At 47.0% G+C, this 19134-nt stretch overlaps 19 non-coding genes across 19 annotated transcripts; all 19 read right to left on the bottom strand.

Moving 5' to 3' along the window:
* Positions 1-379: 379 nt before the first annotated feature.
* Positions 380-450, bottom strand: trnag-gcc (transfer RNA glycine (anticodon GCC)). The gene has a single exon. It is a non-coding gene; the product is annotated as a tRNA-Gly (tRNA).
* A 1683-nt stretch (positions 451-2133) lies between these two features.
* Positions 2134-2204, bottom strand: trnan-guu (transfer RNA asparagine (anticodon GUU)). The gene has a single exon. It is a non-coding gene; the product is annotated as a tRNA-Asn (tRNA).
* Positions 2205-3010: 806 nt separating this feature from the next.
* Positions 3011-3081, bottom strand: trnag-gcc (transfer RNA glycine (anticodon GCC)). The gene has a single exon. It is a non-coding gene; the product is annotated as a tRNA-Gly (tRNA).
* Positions 3082-3887: 806 nt separating this feature from the next.
* Positions 3888-3958, bottom strand: trnag-gcc (transfer RNA glycine (anticodon GCC)). Its single transcript has one exon. It is a non-coding gene; the product is annotated as a tRNA-Gly (tRNA).
* Positions 3959-4764: 806 nt separating this feature from the next.
* On the bottom strand, positions 4765-4835 carry trnag-gcc (transfer RNA glycine (anticodon GCC)). Its single transcript has one exon. It is a non-coding gene; the product is annotated as a tRNA-Gly (tRNA).
* Positions 4836-5641: 806 nt separating this feature from the next.
* trnag-gcc (transfer RNA glycine (anticodon GCC)) lies at positions 5642-5712 on the bottom strand. The gene has a single exon. It is a non-coding gene; the product is annotated as a tRNA-Gly (tRNA).
* An 808-nt stretch (positions 5713-6520) lies between these two features.
* Positions 6521-6591, bottom strand: trnag-gcc (transfer RNA glycine (anticodon GCC)). The gene has a single exon. It is a non-coding gene; the product is annotated as a tRNA-Gly (tRNA).
* Positions 6592-8274: 1683 nt separating this feature from the next.
* Positions 8275-8345, bottom strand: trnag-gcc (transfer RNA glycine (anticodon GCC)). The gene has a single exon. It is a non-coding gene; the product is annotated as a tRNA-Gly (tRNA).
* An 806-nt stretch (positions 8346-9151) lies between these two features.
* Positions 9152-9222, bottom strand: trnag-gcc (transfer RNA glycine (anticodon GCC)). The gene has a single exon. It is a non-coding gene; the product is annotated as a tRNA-Gly (tRNA).
* An 806-nt stretch (positions 9223-10028) lies between these two features.
* On the bottom strand, positions 10029-10099 carry trnag-gcc (transfer RNA glycine (anticodon GCC)). The gene has a single exon. It is a non-coding gene; the product is annotated as a tRNA-Gly (tRNA).
* Positions 10100-10905: 806 nt separating this feature from the next.
* On the bottom strand, positions 10906-10976 carry trnag-gcc (transfer RNA glycine (anticodon GCC)). Its single transcript has one exon. It is a non-coding gene; the product is annotated as a tRNA-Gly (tRNA).
* Positions 10977-11782: 806 nt separating this feature from the next.
* trnag-gcc (transfer RNA glycine (anticodon GCC)) lies at positions 11783-11853 on the bottom strand. Its single transcript has one exon. It is a non-coding gene; the product is annotated as a tRNA-Gly (tRNA).
* Positions 11854-12659: 806 nt separating this feature from the next.
* trnag-gcc (transfer RNA glycine (anticodon GCC)) lies at positions 12660-12730 on the bottom strand. Its single transcript has one exon. It is a non-coding gene; the product is annotated as a tRNA-Gly (tRNA).
* Positions 12731-13536: 806 nt separating this feature from the next.
* On the bottom strand, positions 13537-13607 carry trnag-gcc (transfer RNA glycine (anticodon GCC)). The gene has a single exon. It is a non-coding gene; the product is annotated as a tRNA-Gly (tRNA).
* An 806-nt stretch (positions 13608-14413) lies between these two features.
* Positions 14414-14484, bottom strand: trnag-gcc (transfer RNA glycine (anticodon GCC)). Its single transcript has one exon. It is a non-coding gene; the product is annotated as a tRNA-Gly (tRNA).
* Positions 14485-15290: 806 nt separating this feature from the next.
* trnag-gcc (transfer RNA glycine (anticodon GCC)) lies at positions 15291-15361 on the bottom strand. Its single transcript has one exon. It is a non-coding gene; the product is annotated as a tRNA-Gly (tRNA).
* Positions 15362-16167: 806 nt separating this feature from the next.
* Positions 16168-16238, bottom strand: trnag-gcc (transfer RNA glycine (anticodon GCC)). Its single transcript has one exon. It is a non-coding gene; the product is annotated as a tRNA-Gly (tRNA).
* An 806-nt stretch (positions 16239-17044) lies between these two features.
* Positions 17045-17115, bottom strand: trnag-gcc (transfer RNA glycine (anticodon GCC)). Its single transcript has one exon. It is a non-coding gene; the product is annotated as a tRNA-Gly (tRNA).
* An 806-nt stretch (positions 17116-17921) lies between these two features.
* On the bottom strand, positions 17922-17992 carry trnag-gcc (transfer RNA glycine (anticodon GCC)). Its single transcript has one exon. It is a non-coding gene; the product is annotated as a tRNA-Gly (tRNA).
* Between the last annotated feature and the right edge of the window lie 1142 nt (positions 17993-19134).

Here is a 19134-nt window from a genome sequence, read left to right on the forward strand (position 1 = left end):
GAGACAACAAACAGGTCAGTTTACTCTCATTGGTTTCTTTAAGCATGACCTTTCTTGCCTGCAGCCTTTTTATTGCCTTCAGGAGTTTTTCACAGGTGCATGAGCCATAATTGCTTGTACTTCGTTGAACAAGCATGGAAAAGCATTGTCTAGAGTGCTTCCACTAGTTCCCTGTAAAACACTGATAAGTTGCCCACTTCTAAAGTAGCAAGATACACTGCTTTGCTTCTGCTGGGAATTGAACCTGGGTCTCCTGCGCGGGAAACAACAACTCTGACATTCAGCCACCAGTGAGAGAAGCTGCGCTGTGTTCGTGGGTCTGGGGACAGCTGCCGCTTATGAGGAACGACTAACATGGCCTTAAAAACACGACCTCTGCTGCATTGGCCGGGAATCGGACCCGGGTCTCCCGCGTGGCAGGCGAGAATTCTACCACTGAACCACCAATGCTCTATTTCTGCAAGAATTCTACGAATTTATGTGGAAAATGCATCTCTTCAACTGGGTAATATCGACCAATGCTAAAGCTGAACAACTGACAGACAAACTGATCAAGTTCCATGGGTATTTGATGAACTGATATGAGCAAAAGTGTCTCTGAGCAAAGGGGAGTGGGGGAGGTCAATATCAAAAGTGAGAGGCGTTAACTTCTGTGGCCACCAGCTCCCTTAAGAACCACAGGGCACCTCAGCCTCCTGGACTGCACCAGATTTGTCAGTTCTTGCTGGGAGTCATTACCCTGCTCTTCCAACAAGCCACTGTCCAACTGTGACCTTGTAGCGCTGTCTTGGGGATCTTACATTACTTACCTTGCAGTTTATTCCACTTTCATGCAGGTCAGCATTGACCCTGGACATTTTTCTTCTGGTGTTTTTTAGAGACAACAAACAGGTCAGTTTACTCTCATTGGTTTCTTTAAGCATGACCTTTCTTGCCTGCAGCCTTTTTATTGCCTTCAGGAGTTTTTCACAGGTGCATGAGCCATAATTGCTTGTACTTCGTTGAACAAGCATGGAAAAGCATTGTCTAGAGTGCTTCCACTAGTTCCCTGTAAAACACTGATAAGTTGCCCACTTCTAAAGTAGCAAGATACACTGCTTTGCTTCTGCTGGGAATTGAACCTGGGTCTCCTGCGCGGGAAACAACAACTCTGACATTCAGCCACCAGTGAGAGAAGCTGCGCTGTGTTCGTGGCTCTGGGGACAGCTGCCGCTTATGAGGAACGACTAACATGGCCTTAAAAACACGACCTCTGCTGCATTGGCCGGGAATCGGACCCGGGTCTGCCGCGTGGCAGGCGAGAATTCTACCACTGAACCACCAATGCTCTATTTCTGCAAGAATTCTACGAATTTATGTGGAAAATGCATCTCTTCAACTGGGTAATATCGACCAATGCTAAAGCTGAACAACTGACAGACAAACTGATCAAGTTCCATGGGTATTTGATGAACTGATATGAGCAAAAGTGTCTCTGAGCAAAGGGGAGTGGGGGAGGTCAATATCAAAAGTGAGAGGCGTTAACTTCTGTGGCCACCAGCTCCCTTAAGAACCACAGGGCACCTCAGCCTCCTGGACTGCACCAGATTTGTCAGTTCTTGCTGGGAGTCATTACCCTGCTCTTCCAACAAGCCACTGTCCAACTGTGACCTTGTAGCGCTGTCTTGGGGATCTTACATTACTTACCTTGCAGTTTATTCCACTTTCATGCAGGTCAGCATTGACCCTGGACATTTTTCTTCTGGTGTTTTTTAGAGACAACAAACAGGTCAGTTTACTCTCATTGGTTTCTTTAAGCATGACCTTTCTTGCCTGCAGCCTTTTTATTGCCTTCAGGAGTTTTTCACAGGTGCATGAGCCATAATTGCTTGTACTTCGTTGAACAAGCATGGAAAAGCATTGTCTAGAGTGCTTCCACTAGTTCCCTGTAAAACACTGATAAGTTGCCCACTTCTAAAGTAGCAAGATACACTGCTTTGCTTCTGCTGGGAATTGAACCTGGGTCTCCTGCGTGGGAAACAACAACTCTGACATTCAGCCACCAGTGAGAGAAGCTGCGCTGTGCTCGTGGCTCTGGGGACAGCTGCCGCTTATGAGGAACGACTAACATGGCCTTAAAAACACAACCTCTGCTGCATTGGCCAGGAATCGGACCCGGGTCTCCCGCGTAACAGGCGAGAATTCTACCACTGAACCACCAATGCTCTATTTCTGCAAGAATTCTACGAATTTATGTGAAAAATGCATCTCTTCAACTGGGTAATATCGACCAATGCTAAAGCTGAACAACTGACAGACAAACTGATCAAGTTGCATGGGTATTTGATGAACTGATATGAGCAAAAGTGTCTCTGAGCAAAGGGGAGTGGGGGAGGTCAATATCAAAAGTGAGAGGCGTTAACTTCTGTGGCCACCAGCTCCCTTAAGAACCACAGGGCACCTCAGCCTCCTGGACTGCACCAGATTTGTCAGTTCTTGCTGGGAGTCATTACCCTGCTCTTCCAACAAGCCACTGTCCAACTGTGACCTTGTACCGCTGTCTTGGGGATCTTACATTACTTACCTTGCAGTTTATTCCACTTTCATGCAGGTCAGCATTGACCCTGGACATTTTTCTTCTGGTGTTTTTTAGAGACAACAAACAGGTCAGTTTACTCTCATTGGTTTCTTTAAGCATGACCTTTCTTGCCTGCAGCCTTTTTATTGCCTTCAGGAGTTTTTCACAGGTGCATGAGCCATAATTGCTTGTACTTCGTTGAACAAGCATGGAAAAGCATTGTCTAGAGTGCTTCCACTAGTTCCCTGTAAAACACTGATAAGTTGCCCACTTCTAAAGTAGCAAGATACACTGCTTTGCTTCTGCTGGGAATTGAACCTGGGTCTCCTGCGCGGGAAACAACAACTCTGACATTCAGCCACCAGTGAGAGAAGCTGCACTGTGCTCGTGGCTCTGGGGACAGCTGCCGCTTATGAGGAACGACTAACATGGCCTTAAAAACACGACCTCTGCTGCATTGGCCGGGAATCGGACCCGGGTCTCCCGCGTGGCAGGCGAGAATTCTACCACTGAACCACCAATGCTCTATTTTTGCCTGAATTCTACGAATTTATGTAGAAAATGCATCTCTTCAACTGGGTAATATCGACCAATGCTAAAGCTGAACAACTGACAGACAAACTGATCAAGTTCCATGGGTATTTGATGAACTGATATGAGCAAAAGTGTCTCTGAGCAAAGGGGAGTGGGGGAGGTCAATATCAAAAGTGAGAGGCGTTAACTTCTGTGGCCACCAGCTCCCTTAAGAACCACAGGGCACCTCAGCCTCCTGGACTGCACCAGATTTGTCAGTTCTTGCTGGGAGTCATTACCCTGCTCTTCCAACAAGCCACTGTCCAACTGTGACCTTGTAGCGCTGTCTTGGGGATCTTACATTACTTACCTTGCAGTTTATTCCACTTTCATGCAGGTCAGCATTGACCCTGGACATTTTTCTTCTGGTGTTTTTTAGAGACAACAAACAGGTCAGTTTACTCTCATTGGTTTCTTTAAGCATGACCTTTCTTGCCTGCAGCCTTTTTATTGCCTTCAGGAGTTTTTCACAGGTGCATGAGCCATAATTGCTTGTACTTCGTTGAACAAGCATGGAAAAGCATTGTCTAGAGTGCTTCCACTAGTTCCCTGTAAAACACTGATAAGTTGCCCACTTCTAAAGTAGCAAGATACACTGCTTTGCTTCTGCTGGGAATTGAACCTGGGTCTCCTGCGCGGGAAACAACAACTCTGACATTCAGCCACCAGTGAGAGAAGCTGCGCTGTGTTCGTGGCTCTGGGGACAGCTGCCGCTTATGAGGAACGACTAACATGGACTTAAAAACACGACCTCTGCTGCATTGGCCGGGAATCGGACCCGGGTCTCCCGCGTGGCAGGCGAGAATTCTACCACTGAACCACCAATGCTCTATTTCTGCAAGAATTCTACGAATTTATGTCGAAAATGCATCTCTTCAACTGGGTAATATCGACCAATGCTAAAGCTGAACAACTGACAGACAAACTGATCAAGTTCCATGGGTATTTGATGAACTGATATGAGCAAAAGTGTCTCTGAGCAAAGGGGAGTGGGGGAGGTCAATATCAAAAGTGAGAAGCGTTAACTTCTGTGGCCACCAGCTCCCTTAAGAACCACAGGGCACCTCAGCCTCCTGGACTGCACCAGATTTGTCAGTTCTTGCTGGGAGTCATTACCCTGCTCTTCCAACAAGCCACTGTCCAACTGTGACCTTGTAGCGCTGTCTTGGGGATCTTACATTACTTACCTTGCAGTTTATTCCACTTTCATGCAGGTCAGCATTGACCCTGGACATTTTTCTTCTGGTGTTTTTTAGAGACAACAAACAGGTCAGTTTACTCTCATTGGTTTCTTTAAGCATGACCTTTCTTGCCTGCAGCCTTTTTATTGCCTTCAGGAGTTTTTCACAGGTGCATGAGCCATAATTGCTTGTACTTCGTTGAACAAGCATGGAAAAGCATTGTCTAGAGTGCTTCCACTAGTTCCCTGTAAAACACTGATAAGTTGCCCACTTCTAAAGTAGCAAGATACACTGCTTTGCTTCTGCTGGGAATTGAACCTGGGTCTCCTGCGCGGGAAACAACAACTCTGACATTCAGCCACCAGTGAGAGAAGCTGCGCTGTGTTCGTGGCTCTGGGGACAGCTGCCGCTTATGAGGAACGACTAACATGGCCTTAAAAACACGACCTCTGCTGCATTGGCCGGGAATCGGACCCGGGTCTCCCGCGTGGCAGGCGAGAATTCTACCACTGAACCACCAATGCTCTATTTCTGCGAGAATTCTACGAATTTATGTCGAAAATGCATCTCTTCAACTGGGTAATATCGACCAATGCTAAAGCTGAACAACTGACAGACAAACTGATCAAGTTCCATGGGTATTTGATGAACTGATATGAGCAAAAGTGTCTCTGAGCAAAGGGGAGTGGGGGAGGTCAATATCAAAAGTGAGAGGCGTTAACTTCTGTGGCCACCAGCTCCCTTAAGAACCACAGGGCACCTCAGCCTCCTGGACTGCACCAGATTTGTCAGTTCTTGCTGGGAGTCATTACCCTGCTCTTCCAACAAGCCACTGTCCAACTGTGACCTTGTAGCGCTGTCTTGGGGATCTTACATTACTTACCTTGCAGTTTATTCCACTTTCATGCAGGTCAGCATTGACCCTGGACATTTTTCTTCTGGTGTTTTTTAGAGACAACAAACAGGTCAGTTTACTCTCATTGGTTTCTTTAAGCATGACCTTTCTTGCCTGCAGCCTTTTTATTGCCTTCAGGAGTTTTTCACAGGTGCATGAGCCATAATTGCTTGTACTTCGTTGAACAAGCATGGAAAAGCATTGTCTAGAGTGCTTCCACTAGTTCCCTGTAAAACACTGATAAGTTGCCCACTTCTAAAGTAGCAAGATACACTGCTTTGCTTCTGCTGGGAATCGAACCTGGGTCTCCTGCGCGGGAAACAACAACTCTGACATTCAGCCACCAGTGAGAGAAGCTGCGCTGTGCTCGTGGCTCTGGGGACAGCTGCCGCTTATGAGGAACGACTAACATGGCCTTAAAAACACGACCTCTGCTGCATTGGCCGGGAATCGGACCCGGGTCTCCCGCGTGGCAGGCGAGAATTCTACCACTGAACCACCAATGCTCTATTTCTGCATGAATTCTACGAATTTATGTGGAAAATGCATCTCTTCAACTGGGTAATATCGACCAATGCTAAAGCTGAACAACTGACAGACAAACTGATCAAGTTCCATGGGTATTTGATGAACTGATATGAGCAAAAGTGTCTCTGAGCAAAGGGGAGTGGGGGAGGTCAATATCAAAAGTGAGAGGCGTTAACTTCTGTGGCCACCAGCTCCCTTAAGAACCACAGGGCACCTCAGCCTCCTGGACTGCACCAGATTTGTCAGTTCTTGCTGGGAGTCATTACCCTGCTCTTCCAACAAGACACTGTCCAACTGTGACCTTGTAGCGCTGTCTTGGGGATCTTACATTACTTACCTTGCAGTTTATTCCACTTTCATGCAGATCAGCATTGACCCCCTGGACATTTTTCTTCTGGTGTTTTTTAGAGACAACAAACAGGTCAGTTTACTCTCATTGGTTTCTTTAAGCCTGACCTTTCTTGCCTGCAGCCTTTTTATTGCCTTCAGGAGTTTTTCACAGGTGCATGAGCCATAATTGCTTGTACTTCGTTGAACAAGCATGGAAAAGCATTGTCTAGAGTGCTTCCACTAGTTCCCTGTAAAACACTGATAAGTTGCCCACTTCTAAAGTAGCAAGATACACTGCTTAGCTTTTGCTGGGAATAGAACCTGGGTCTCCTGCGCGGGAAACAACAACTCTGACATTCAAACACCAGTGAGTGAAGCTGCGCTGTGCTCGTGGCTCTGGGGACAGCTGCCGCTTATGAAGAACGACTAACATGGCCTTAAAAACACGACCTTTGCTGCATTGGCCGGGAATCGGACCCGGGTCTCCCGCGTGGCAGGCGAGAATTCTACCACTGAACCACCAATGCTCTATTTCTGCAAGAATTCTACGAATTTATGTGGAAAATGCATCTCTTCAACTGGGTAATATCGACCAATGCTAAAGCTGAACAACTGACAGACAAACTGATCAAGTTCCATGGGTATTTGATGAACTGATATGAGCAAAAGTGTCTCTGAGCAAAGGGGAGTGGGGGAGGTCAATATCAAAAGTGAGAGGCGTTAACTTCTGTGGCCACCAGCTCCCTTAAGAACCACAGGGCACCTCAGCCTCCTGGACTGCACCAGATTTGTCAGTTCTTGCTGGGAGTCATTACCCTGCTCTTCCAACAAGCCACTGTCCAACTGTGACCTTGTAGCGCTGTCTTGGGGATCTTACATTACTTACCTTGCAGTTTATTCCACTTTCATGCAGGTCAGCATTGACCCTGGACATTTTTCTTCTGGTGTTTTTTAGAGACAACAAACAGGTCAGTTTACTCTCATTGGTTTCTTTAAGCATGACCTTTCTTGCCTGCAGCCTTTTTATTGCCTTCAGGAGTTTTTCACAGGTGCATGAGCCATAATTGCTTGTACTTCGTTGAACAAGCATGGAAAAGCATTGTCTAGAGTGCTTCCACTAGTTCCCTGTAAAACACTGATAAGTTGCCCACTTCTAAAGTAGCAAGATACACTGCTTTGCTTCTGCTGGGAATTGAACCTGGGTCTCCTGCGCGGGAAACAACAACTCTGACATTCAGCCACCAGTGAGAGAAGCTGCGCTGTGTTCGTGGCTCTGGGGACAGCTGCCGCTTATGAGGAACGACTAACATGGCCTTAAAAACACGACCTCTGCTGCATTGGCCGGGAATCGGACCCGGTTCTCCCGCGTGGCAGGCGAGAATTCTACCACTGAACCACCAATGCTCTATTTCTGCAAGAATTCTACGAATTTATGTGGAAAATGCATCTCTTCAACTGGGTAATATCGACCAATGCTAAAGCTGAACAACTGACAGACAAACTGATCAAGTTCCATGGGTATTTGATGAACTGATATGAGCAAAAGTGTCTCTGAGCAAAGGGGAGTGGGGGAGGTCAATATCAAAAGTGAGAGGCGTTAACTTCTGTGGCCACCAGCTCCCTTAAGAACCACAGGGCACCTCAGCCTCCTGGACTGCACCAGATTTGTCAGTTCTTGCTGGGAGTCATTACCCTGCTCTTCCAACAAGCCACTGTCCAACTGTGACCTTGTAGCGCTGTCTTGGGGATCTTACATTACTTACCTTGCAGTTTATTCCACTTTCATGCAGGTCAGCATTGACCCTGGACATTTTTCTTCTGGTGTTTTTTAGAGACAACAAACAGGTCAGTTTACTCTCATTGGTTTCTTTAAGCATGACCTTTCTTGCCTGCAGCCTTTTTATTGCCTTCAGGAGTTTTTCACAGGTGCATGAGCCATAATTGCTTGTACTTCGTTGAACAAGCATGGAAAAGCATTGTCTAGAGTGCTTCCACTAGTTCCCTGTAAAACACTGATAAGTTGCCCACTTCTAAAGTAGCAAGTTACACTGCTTTGCTTCTGCTGGGAATTGAACCTGGGTCTCCTGCGCGGGAAACAACAACTCTGACATTCAGCCACCAGTGAGAGAAGCTGCGCTGTGTTCGTGGCTCTGGGGACAGCTGCCGCTTATGAGGAACGACTAACATGGCCTTAAAAACACGACCTCTGCTGCATTGGCCGGGAATCGGACCCGGGTCTCCCGCGTGGCAGGCGAGAATTCTACCACTGAACCACCAATGCTCTATTTCTGCAAGAATTCTACGAATTTATGTGGAAAATGCATCTCTTCAACTGGGTAATATCGACCAATGCTAAAGCTGAACAACTGACAGACAAACTGATCAAGTTCCATGGGTATTTGATGAACTGATATGAGCAAAAGTGTCTCTGAGCAAAGGGGAGTGGGGGAGGTCAATATCAAAAGTGAGAGGCGTTAACTTCTGTGGCCACCAGCTCCCTTAAGAACCACAGGGCACCTCAGCCTCCTGGACTGCACCAGATTTGTCAGTTCTTGCTGGGAGTCATTACCCTGCTCTTCCAACAAGCCACTGTCCAACTGTGACCTTGTAGCGCTGTCTTGGGGATCTTACATTACTTACCTTGCAGTTTATTCCACTTTCATGCAGGTCAGCATTGACCCTGGACATTTTTCTTCTGGTGTTTTTTAGAGACAACAAACAGGTCAGTTTACTCTCATTGGTTTCTTTAAGCATGACCTTTCTTGCCTGCAGCCTTTTTATTGCCTTCAGGAGTTTTTCACAGGTGCATGAGCCATAATTGCTTGTACTTCGTTGAACAAGCATGGAAAAGCATTGTCTAGAGTGCTTCCACTAGTTCCCTGTAAAACACTGATAAGTTGCCCACTTCTAAAGTAGCAAGATACACTGCTTTGCTTCTGCTGGGAATCGAACCTGGGTCTCCTGCGCGGGAAACAACAACTCTGACATTCAGCCACCAGTGAGAGAAGCTGCGCTGTGCTCGTGGCTCTGGGGACAGCTGCCGCTTATGAGGAACGACTAACATGGCCTTAAAAACACGACCTCTGCTGCATTGGCCGGGAATCGGACCCGGGTCTCCCGCGTGGCAGGCGAGAATTCTACCACTGAACCACCAATGCTCTATTTCTGCAAGAATTCTACGAATTTATGTGGAAAATGCATCTCTTCAACTGGGTAATATCGACCAATGCTAAAGCTGAACAACTGACAGACAAACTGATCAAGTTCCATGGGTATTTGATGAACTGATATGAGCAAAAGTGTCTCTGAGCAAAGGGGAGTGGGGGAGGTCAATATCAAAAGTGAGAGGCGTTAACTTCTGTGGCCACCAGCTCCCTTAAGAACCACAGGGCACCTCAGCCTCCTGGACTGCACCAGATTTGTCAGTTCTTGCTGGGAGTCATTACCCTGCTCTTCCAACAAGCCACTGTCCAACTGTGACCTTGTAGCGCTGTCTTGGGGATCTTACATTACTTACCTTGCAGTTTATTCCACTTTCATGCAGGTCAGCATTGACCCTGGACATTTTTCTTCTGGTGTTTTTTAGAGACAACAAACAGGTCAGTTTACTCTCATTGGTTTCTTTAAGCATGACCTTTCTTGCCTGCAGCCTTTTTATTGCCTTCAGGAGTTTTTCACAGGTGCATGAGCCATAATTGCTTGTACTTCGTTGAACAAGCATGGAAAAGCATTGTCTAGAGTGCTTCCACTAGTTCCCTGTAAAACACTGATAAGTTGCCCACTTCTAAAGTAGCAAGATACACTGCTTTGCTTCTGCTGGGAATCGAACCTGGGTCTCCTGCGCGGGAAACAACAACTCTGACATTCAGCCACCAGTGAGAGAAGCTGCGCTGTGTTCGTGGCTCTGGGGACAGCTGCCGCTTATGAGGAACGACTAACATGGCCTTAAAAACACGACCTCTGCTGCATTGGCCGGGAATCGGACCCGGGTCTCCCGCGTGGCAGGCGAGAATTCTACCACTGAACCACCAATGCTCTAGTTCTGCAAGAATTCTACGAATTTATGTGGAAAATGCATCTCTTCAACTGGGTAATATCGACCAATGCTAAAGCTGAACAACTGACAGACAAACTGATCAAGTTCCATGGGTATTTGATGAACTGATATGAGCAAAAGTGTCTCTGAGCAAAGGGGAGTGGGGGAGGTCAATATCAAAAGTGAGAGGCGTTAACTTCTGTGGCCACCAGCTCCCTTAAGAACCACAGGGCACCTCAGCCTCCTGGACTGCACCAGATTTGTCAGTTCTTGCTGGGAGTCATTACCCTGCTCTTCCAACAAGCCACTGTCCAACTGTGACCTTGTAGCGCTGTCTTGGGGATCTTACATTACTTACCTTGCAGTTTATTCCACTTTCATGCAGGTCAGCATTGACCCTGGACATTTTTCTTCTGGTGTTTTTTAGAGACAACAAACAGGTCAGTTTACTCTCATTGGTTTCTTTAAGCATGACCTTTCTTGCCTGCAGCCTTTTTATTGCCTTCAGGAGTTTTTCACAGGTGCATGAGCCATAATTGCTTGTACTTCGTTGAACAAGCATGGAAAAGCATTGTCTAGAGTGCTTCCACTAGTTCCCTGTAAAACACTGATAAGTTGCCCACTTCTAAAGTAGCAAGATACACTGCTTTGCTTCTGCTGGGAATTGAACCTGGGTCTCCTGCGCGGGAAACAACAACTCTGACATTCAGCCACCAGTGAGAGAAGCTGCGTTGTGTTCGTGGCTCTGGGGACAGCTGCCGCTTATGAGGAACGACTAACATGGCCTTAAAAACACGACCTCTGCTGCATTGGCCGGGAATCGGACCCGGGTCTCCCGCGTGGCAGGCGAGAATTCTACCACTGAACCACCAATGCTCTATTTCTGCAAGAATTCTACGAATTTATGTGGAAAATGCATCTCTTCAACTGGGTAATATCGACCAATGCTAAAGCTGAACAACTGACAGACAAACTGATCAAGTTCCATGGGTATTTGATGAACTGATATGAGCAAAAGTGTCTCTGAGCAAAGGGGAGTGGGGGAGGTCAATATCAAAAGTGAGAGGCGTTAACTTCTGTGGCCACCAGCTCCCTTAAGAACCACAGGGCACCTCAGCCTCCTGGACTGCACCAGATTTGTCAGTTCTTGCTGGGAGTCATTACCCTGCTCTTCCAACAAGCCACTGTCCAACTGTGACCTTGTAGCGCTGTCTTGGGGATCTTACATTACTTACCTTGCAGTTTATTCCACTTTCATGCAGGTCAGCATTGACCCTGGACATTTTTCTTCTGGTGTTTTTTAGAGACAACAAACAGGTCAGTTTACTCTCATTGGTTTCTTTAAGCATGACCTTTCTTGCCTGCAGCCTTTTTATTGCCTTCAGGAGTTTTTCACAGGTGCATGAGCCATAATTGCTTGTACTTCGTTGAACAAGCATGGAAAAGCATTGTCTAGAGTGCTTCCACTAGTTCCCTGTAAAACACTGATAAGTTGCCCACTTCTAAAGTAGCAAGATACACTGCTTTGCTTCTGCTGGGAATTGAACCTGGGTCTCCTGCGCGGGAAACAACAACTCTGACATTCAGCCACCAGTGAGAGAAGCTGCGCTGTGTTCGTGGCTCTGGGGACAGCTGCCGCTTATGAGGAACGACTAACATGGCCTTAAAAACACGACCTCTGCTGCATTGGCCGGGAATCGGACCCGGGTCTCCCGCGTGGCAGGCGAGAATTCTACCACTGAACCACCAATGCTCTATTTCTGCAAGAATTCTACGAATTTATGTGGAAAATGCATCTCTTCAACTGGGTAATATCGACCAATGCTAAAGCTGAACAACTGACAGACAAACTGATCAAGTTCCATGGGTATTTGATGAACTGATATGAGCAAAAGTGTCTCTGAGCAAAGGGGAGTGGGGGAGGTCAATATCAAAAGTGAGAGGCGTTAACTTCTGTGGCCACCAGCTCCCTTAAGAACCACAGGGCACCTCAGCCTCCTGGACTGCACCAGATTTGTCAGTTCTTGCTGGGAGTCATTACCCTGCTCTTCCAACAAGCCACTGTCCAACTGTGACCTTGTAGCGCTGTCTTGGGGATCTTACATTACTTACCTTGCAGTTTATTCCACTTTCATGCAGGTCAGCATTGACCCTGGACATTTTTCTTCTGGTGTTTTTTAGAGACAACAAACAGGTCAGTTTACTCTCATTGGTTTCTTTAAGCATGACCTTTCTTGCCTGCAGCCTTTTTATTGCCTTCAGGAGTTTTTCACAGGTGCATGAGCCATAATTGCTTGTACTTCGTTGAACAAGCATGGAAAAGCATTGTCTAGAGTGCTTCCACTAGTTCCCTGTAAAACACTGATAAGTTGCCCACTTCTAAAGTAGCAAGATACACTGCTTTGCTTCTGCTGGGAATTGAACCTGGGTCTCCTGCGCGGGAAACAACAACTCTGACATTCAGCCACCAGTGAGAGAAGCTGCGCTGTGTTCGTGGCTCTGGGGACAGCTGCCGCTTATGAGGAACGACTAACATGGCCTTAAAAACACGACCTCTGCTGCATTGGCCGGGAATCGGACCCGGGTCTCCCGCGTGGCAGGCGAGAATTCTACCACTGAACCACCAATGCTCTATTTCTGCAAGAATTCTACGAATTTATGTGGAAAATGCATCTCTTCAACTGGGTAATATCGACCAATGCTAAAGCTGAACAACTGACAGACAAACTGATCAAGTTCCATGGGTATTTGATGAACTGATATGAGCAAAAGTGTCTCTGAGCAAAGGGGAGTGGGGGAGGTCAATATCAAAAGTGAGAGGCGTTAACTTCTGTGGCCACCAGCTCCCTTAAGAACCACAGGGCACCTCAGCCTCCTGGACTGCACCAGATTTGTCAGTTCTTGCTGGGAGTCATTACCCTGCTCTTCCAACAAGCCACTGTCCAACTGTGACCTTGTAGCGCTGTCTTGGGGATCTTACATTACTTACCTTGCAGTTTATTCCACTTTCATGCAGGTCAGCATTGACCCTGGACATTTTTCTTCTGGTGTTTTTTAGAGACAACAAACAGGTCAGTTTACTCTCATTGGTTTCTTTAAGCATGACCTTTCTTGCCTGCAGCCTTTTTATTGCCTTCAGGAGTTTTTCACAGGTGCATGAGCCATAATTGCTTGTACTTCGTTGAACAAGCATGGAAAAGCATTGTCTAGAGTGCTTCCACTAGTTCCCTGTAAAACACTGATAAGTTGCCCACTTCTAAAGTAGCAAGATGCACTGCTTTGCTTCTGCTGGGAATTGAACCTGGGTCTCCTGCGCGGGAAACAACAACTCTGACATTCAGCCACCAGTGAGAGAAGCTGCGCTGTGCTCGTGGCTCTGGGGACAGCTGCCGCTTATGAGGAACGACTAACATGGCCTTAAAAACACGACCTCTGCTGCATTGGCCGGGAATCGGACCCGGGTCTCCCGCGTGGCAGGCGAGAATTCTACCACTGAACCACCAATGCTCTATTTCTGCAAGAATTCTACGAATTTATGTGGAAAATGCATCTCTTCAACTGGGTAATATCGACCAATGCTAAAGCTGAACAACTGACAGACAAACTGATCAAGTTCCATGGGTATTTGATGAACTGATATGAGCAAAAGTGTCTCTGAGCAAAGGGGAGTGGGGGAGGTCAATATCAAAAGTGAGAGGCGTTAACTTCTGTGGCCACCAGCTCCCTTAAGAACCACAGGGCACCTCAGCCTCCTGGACTGCACCAGATTTGTCAGTTCTTGCTGGGAGTCATTACCCTGCTCTTCCAACAAGCCACTGTCCAACTGTGACCTTGTAGCGCTGTCTTGGGGATCTTACATTACTTACCTTGCAGTTTATTCCACTTTCATGCAGGTCAGCATTGACCCTGGACATTTTTCTTCTGGTGTTTTTTAGAGACAACAAACAGGTCAGTTTACTCTCATTGGTTTCTTTAAGCATGACCTTTCTTGCCTGCAGCCTTTTTATTGCCTTCAGGAGTTTTTCACAGGTGCATGAGCCATAATTGCTTGTACTTCGTTGAACAAGCATGGAAAAGCATTGTCTAGAGTGCTTCCACTAGTTCCCTGTAAAACACTGATAAGTTGCCCACTTCTAAAGTAGCAAGATGCACTGCTTTGCTTCTGCTGGGAATTGAACCTGGGTCTCCTGCGCGGGAAACAACAACTCTGACATTCAGCCACCAGTGAGAGAAGCTGCGCTGTGTTCGTGGCTCTGGGGACAGCTGCCGCTTATGAGGAACGACTAACATGGCCTTAAAAACACGACCTCTGCTGCATTGGCCGGGAATCGGACCCGGGTCTCCCGCGTGGCAGGCGAGAATTCTACCACTGAACCACCAATGCTCTATTTCTGCAAGAATTCTACGAATTTATGTCGAAAATGCATCTCTTCAACTGGGTAATATCGACCAATGCTAAAGCTGAACAACTGACAGACAAACTGATCAAGTTCCATGGGTATTTGATGAACTGATATGAGCAAAAGTGTCTCTGAGCAAAGGGGAGTGGGGGAGGTCAATATCAAAAGTGAGAGGCGTTAACTTCTGTGGCCACCAGCTCCCTTAAGAACCACAGGGCACCTCAGCCTCCTGGACTGCACCAGATTTGTCAGTTCTTGCTGGGAGTCATTACCCTGCTCTTCCAACAAGCCACTGTCCAACTGTGACCTTGTAGCGCTGTCTTGGGGATCTTACATTACTTACCTTGCAGTTTATTCCACTTTCATGCAGGTCAGCATTGACCCTGGACATTTTTCTTCTGGTGTTTTTTAGAGACAACAAACAGGTCAGTTTACTCTCATTGGTTTCTTTAAGCATGACCTTTCTTGCCTGCAGCCTTTTTATTGCCTTCAGGAGTTTTTCACAGGTGCATGAGCCATAATTGCTTGTACTTCGTTGAACAAGCATGGAAAAGCATTGTCTAGAGTGCTTCCACTAGTTCCCTGTAAAACACTGATAAGTTGCCCACTTCTAAAGTAGCAAGATACACTGCTTTGCTTCTGCTGGGAATCGAACCTGGGTCTCCTGCGCGGGAAACAACAACTCTGACATTCAGCCACCAGTGAGAGAAGCTGCGCTGTGCTCGTGGCTCTGGGGACAGCTGCCGCTTATGAGGAACGACTAACATGGCCTTAAAAACACGACCTCTGCTGCATTGGCCGGGAATCGGACCCGGGTCTCCCGCGTGGCAGGCGAGAATTCTACCACTGAACCACCAATGCTCTATTTCTGCATGAATTCTACGAATTTATGTGGAAAATGCATCTCTTCAACTGGGTAATATCGACCAATGCTAAAGCTGAACAACTGACAGACAAACTGATCAAGTTCCATGGGTATTTGATGAACTGATATGAGCAAAAGTGTCTCTGAGCAAAGGGGAGTGGGGGAGGTCAATATCAAAAGTGAGAGGCGTTAACTTCTGTGGCCACCAGCTCCCTTAAGAACCACAGGGCACCTCAGCCTCCTGGACTGCACCAGATTTGTCAGTTCTTGCTGGGAGTCATTACCCTGCTCTTCCAACAAGCCACTGTCCAACTGTGACCTTGTAGCGCTGTCTTGGGGATCTTACATTACTTACCTTGCAGTTTATTCCACTTTCATGCAGGTCAGCATTGACCCTGGACATTTTTCTTCTGGTGTTTTTTAGAGACAACAAACAGGTCAGTTTACTCTCATTGGTTTCTTTAAGCATGACCTTTCTTGCCTGCAGCCTTTTTATTGCCTTCAGGAGTTTTTCACAGGTGCATGAGCCATAATTGCTTGTACTTCGTTGAACAAGCATGGAAAAGCATTGTCTAGAGTGCTTCCACTAGTTCCCTGTAAAACACTGATAAGTTGCCCACTTCTAAAGTAGCAAGATACACTGCTTTGCTTCTGCTGGGAATTGAACCTGGGTCTCCTGCGCGGGAAACAACAACTCTGACATTCAGCCACCAGTGAGAGAAGCTGCGCTGTGTTCGTGGCTCTGGGGACAGCTGCCGCTTATGAGGAACGACTAACATGGCCTTAAAAACACGACCTCTGCTGCATTGGCCGGGAATCGGACCCGGGTCTCCCGCGTGGCAGGCGAGAATTCTACCACTGAACCACCAATGCTCTATTTCTGCAAGAATTCTACGAATTTATGTGGAAAATGCATCTCTTCAACTGGGTAATATCGACCAATGCTAAAGCTGAACAACTGACAGACAAACTGATCAAGTTCCATGGGTATTTGATGAACTGATATGAGCAAAAGTGTCTCTGAGCAAAGGGGAGTGGGGGAGGTCAATATCAAAAGTGAGAGGCGTTAACTTCTGTGGCCACCAGCTCCCTTAAGAACCACAGGGCACCTCAGCCTCCTGGACTGCACCAGATTTGTCAGTTCTTGCTGGGAGTCATTACCCTGCTCTTCCAACAAGCCACTGTCCAACTGTGACCTTGTAGCGCTGTCTTGGGGATCTTACATTACTTACCTTGCAGTTTATTCCACTTTCATGCAGGTCAGCATTGACCCTGGACATTTTTCTTCTGGTGTTTTTTAGAGACAACAAACAGGTCAGTTTACTCTCATTGGTTTCTTTAAGCATGACCTTTCTTGCCTGCAGCCTTTTTATTGCCTTCAGGAGTTTTTCACAGGTGCATGAGCCATAATTGCTTGTACTTCGTTGAACAAGCATGGAAAAGCATTGTCTAGAGTGCTTCCACTAGTTCCCTGTAAAACACTGATAAGTTGCCCACTTCTAAAGTAGCAAGATACACTGCTTTGCTTCTGCTGGGAATCGAACCTGGGTCTCCTGCGCGGGAAACAACAACTCTGACATTCAGCCACCAGTGAGAGAAGCTGCGCTGTGCTCGTGGCTCTGGGGACAGCTGCCGCTTATGAGGAACGACTAACATGGCCTTAAAAACACGACCTCTGCTGCATTGGCCGGGAATCGGACCCGGGTCTCCCGCGTGGCAGGCGAGAATTCTACCACTGAACCACCAATGCTCTATTTCTGCAAGAATTCTACGAATTTATGTGGAAAATGCATCTCTTCAACTGGGTAATATCGACCAATGCTAAAGCTGAACAACTGACAGACAAACTGATCAAGTTCCATGGGTATTTGATGAACTGATATGAGCAAAAGTGTCTCTGAGCAAAGGGGAGTGGGGGAGGTCAATATCAAAAGTGAGAGGCGTTAACTTCTGTGGCCACCAGCTCCCTTAAGAACCACAGGGCACCTCAGCCTCCTGGACTGCACCAGATTTGTCAGTTCTTGCTGGGAGTCATTACCCTGCTCTTCCAACAAGCCACTGTCCAACTGTGACCTTGTAGCGCTGTCTTGGGGATCTTACATTACTTACCTTGCAGTTTATTCCACTTTCATGCAGGTCAGCATTGACCCTGGACATTTTTCTTCTGGTGTTTTTTAGAGACAACAAACAGGTCAGTTTACTCTCATTGGTTTCTTTAAGCATGACCTTTCTTGCCTGCAGCCTTTTTATTGCCTTCAGGAGTTTTTCACAGGTGCATGAGCCATAATTGCTTGTACTTCGTTGAACAAGCATGGAAAAGCATTGTCTAGAGTGCTTCCACTAGTTCCCTGTAAAACACTGATAAGTTGCCCACTTCTAAAGTAGCAAGATACACTGCTTTGCTTCTGCTGGGAATTGAACCTGGGTCTCCTGCGCGGGAAACAACAACTCTGACATTCAGCCACCAGTGAGAGAAGCTGCGCTGTGTTCGTGGCTCTGGGGACAGCTGCCGCTTATGAGGAACGACTAACATGGCCTTAAAAACACGACCTCTGCTGCATTGGCCGGGAATCGGACCCGGGTCTCCCGCGTGGCAGGCGAGAATTCTACCACTGAACCACCAATGCTCTATTTCTGCAAGAATTCTACGAATTTATGTGGAAAATGCATCTCTTCAACTGGGTAATATCGACCAATGCTAAAGCTGAACAACTGACAGACAAACTGATCAAGTTCCATGGGTATTTGATGAACTGATATGAGCAAAAGTGTCTCTGAGCAAAGGGGAGTGGGGGAGGTCAATATCAAAAGTGAGAGGCGTTAACTTCTGTGGCCACCAGCTCCCTTAAGAACCACAGGGCACCTCAGCCTCCTGGACTGCACCAGATTTGTCAGTTCTTGCTGGGAGTCATTACCCTGCTCTTCCAACAAGCCACTGTCCAACTGTGACCTTGTAGCGCTGTCTTGGGGATCTTACATTACTTACCTTGCAGTTTATTCCACTTTCATGCAGGTCAGCATTGACCTTGGACATTTTTCTTCTGGTGTTTTTTAGAGACAACAATCAGGTCAGTTTACTCTCATTGGTTTCTTTAAGCATGACCTTTCTTGCCTGCAGCCTTTTTATTGCCTTCAGGAGTTTTTCACAGGTGCATGAGCCATAATTGCTTGTACTTCGTTGAACAAGCATGGAAAAGCATTGTCTAGAGTGCTTCCACTAGTTCCCTGTAAAACACTGATAAGTTGCCCACTTCTAAAGTAGCAAGATACACTGCTTTGCTTCTGCTGGGAATCGAACCTGGGTCTCCTGCGCGGGAAACAACAACTCTGACATTCAGCCACCAGTGAGAGAAGCTGCGCTGTGCTCGTGGCTCTGGGGACAGCTGCCGCTTATGAGGAACGACTAACATGGCCTTAAAAACACGACCTCTGCTGCATTGGCCGGGAATCGGACCCGGGTCTCCCGCATGGCAGGCGAGAATTCTACCACTGAACCACCAATGCTCTATTTCTGCAAGAATTCTACGAATTTATGTGGAAAATGCATCTCTTCAACTGGGTAATATCGACCAATGCTAAAGCTGAACAACTGACAGACAAACTGATCAAGTTCCATGGGTATTTGATGAACTGATATGAGCAAAAGTGTCTCTGAGCAAAGGGGAGTGGGGGAGGTCAATATCAAAAGTGAGAGGCGTTAACTTCTGTGGCCACCAGCTCCCTTAAGAACCACAGGGCACCTCAGCCTCCTGGACTGCACCAGATTTGT

Source organism: Carassius gibelio, chromosome B19 (assembly GCF_023724105.1).
Source record: "Carassius gibelio isolate Cgi1373 ecotype wild population from Czech Republic chromosome B19, carGib1.2-hapl.c, whole genome shotgun sequence".
NCBI lineage: Eukaryota > Metazoa > Chordata > Actinopteri > Cypriniformes > Cyprinidae > Carassius > Carassius gibelio.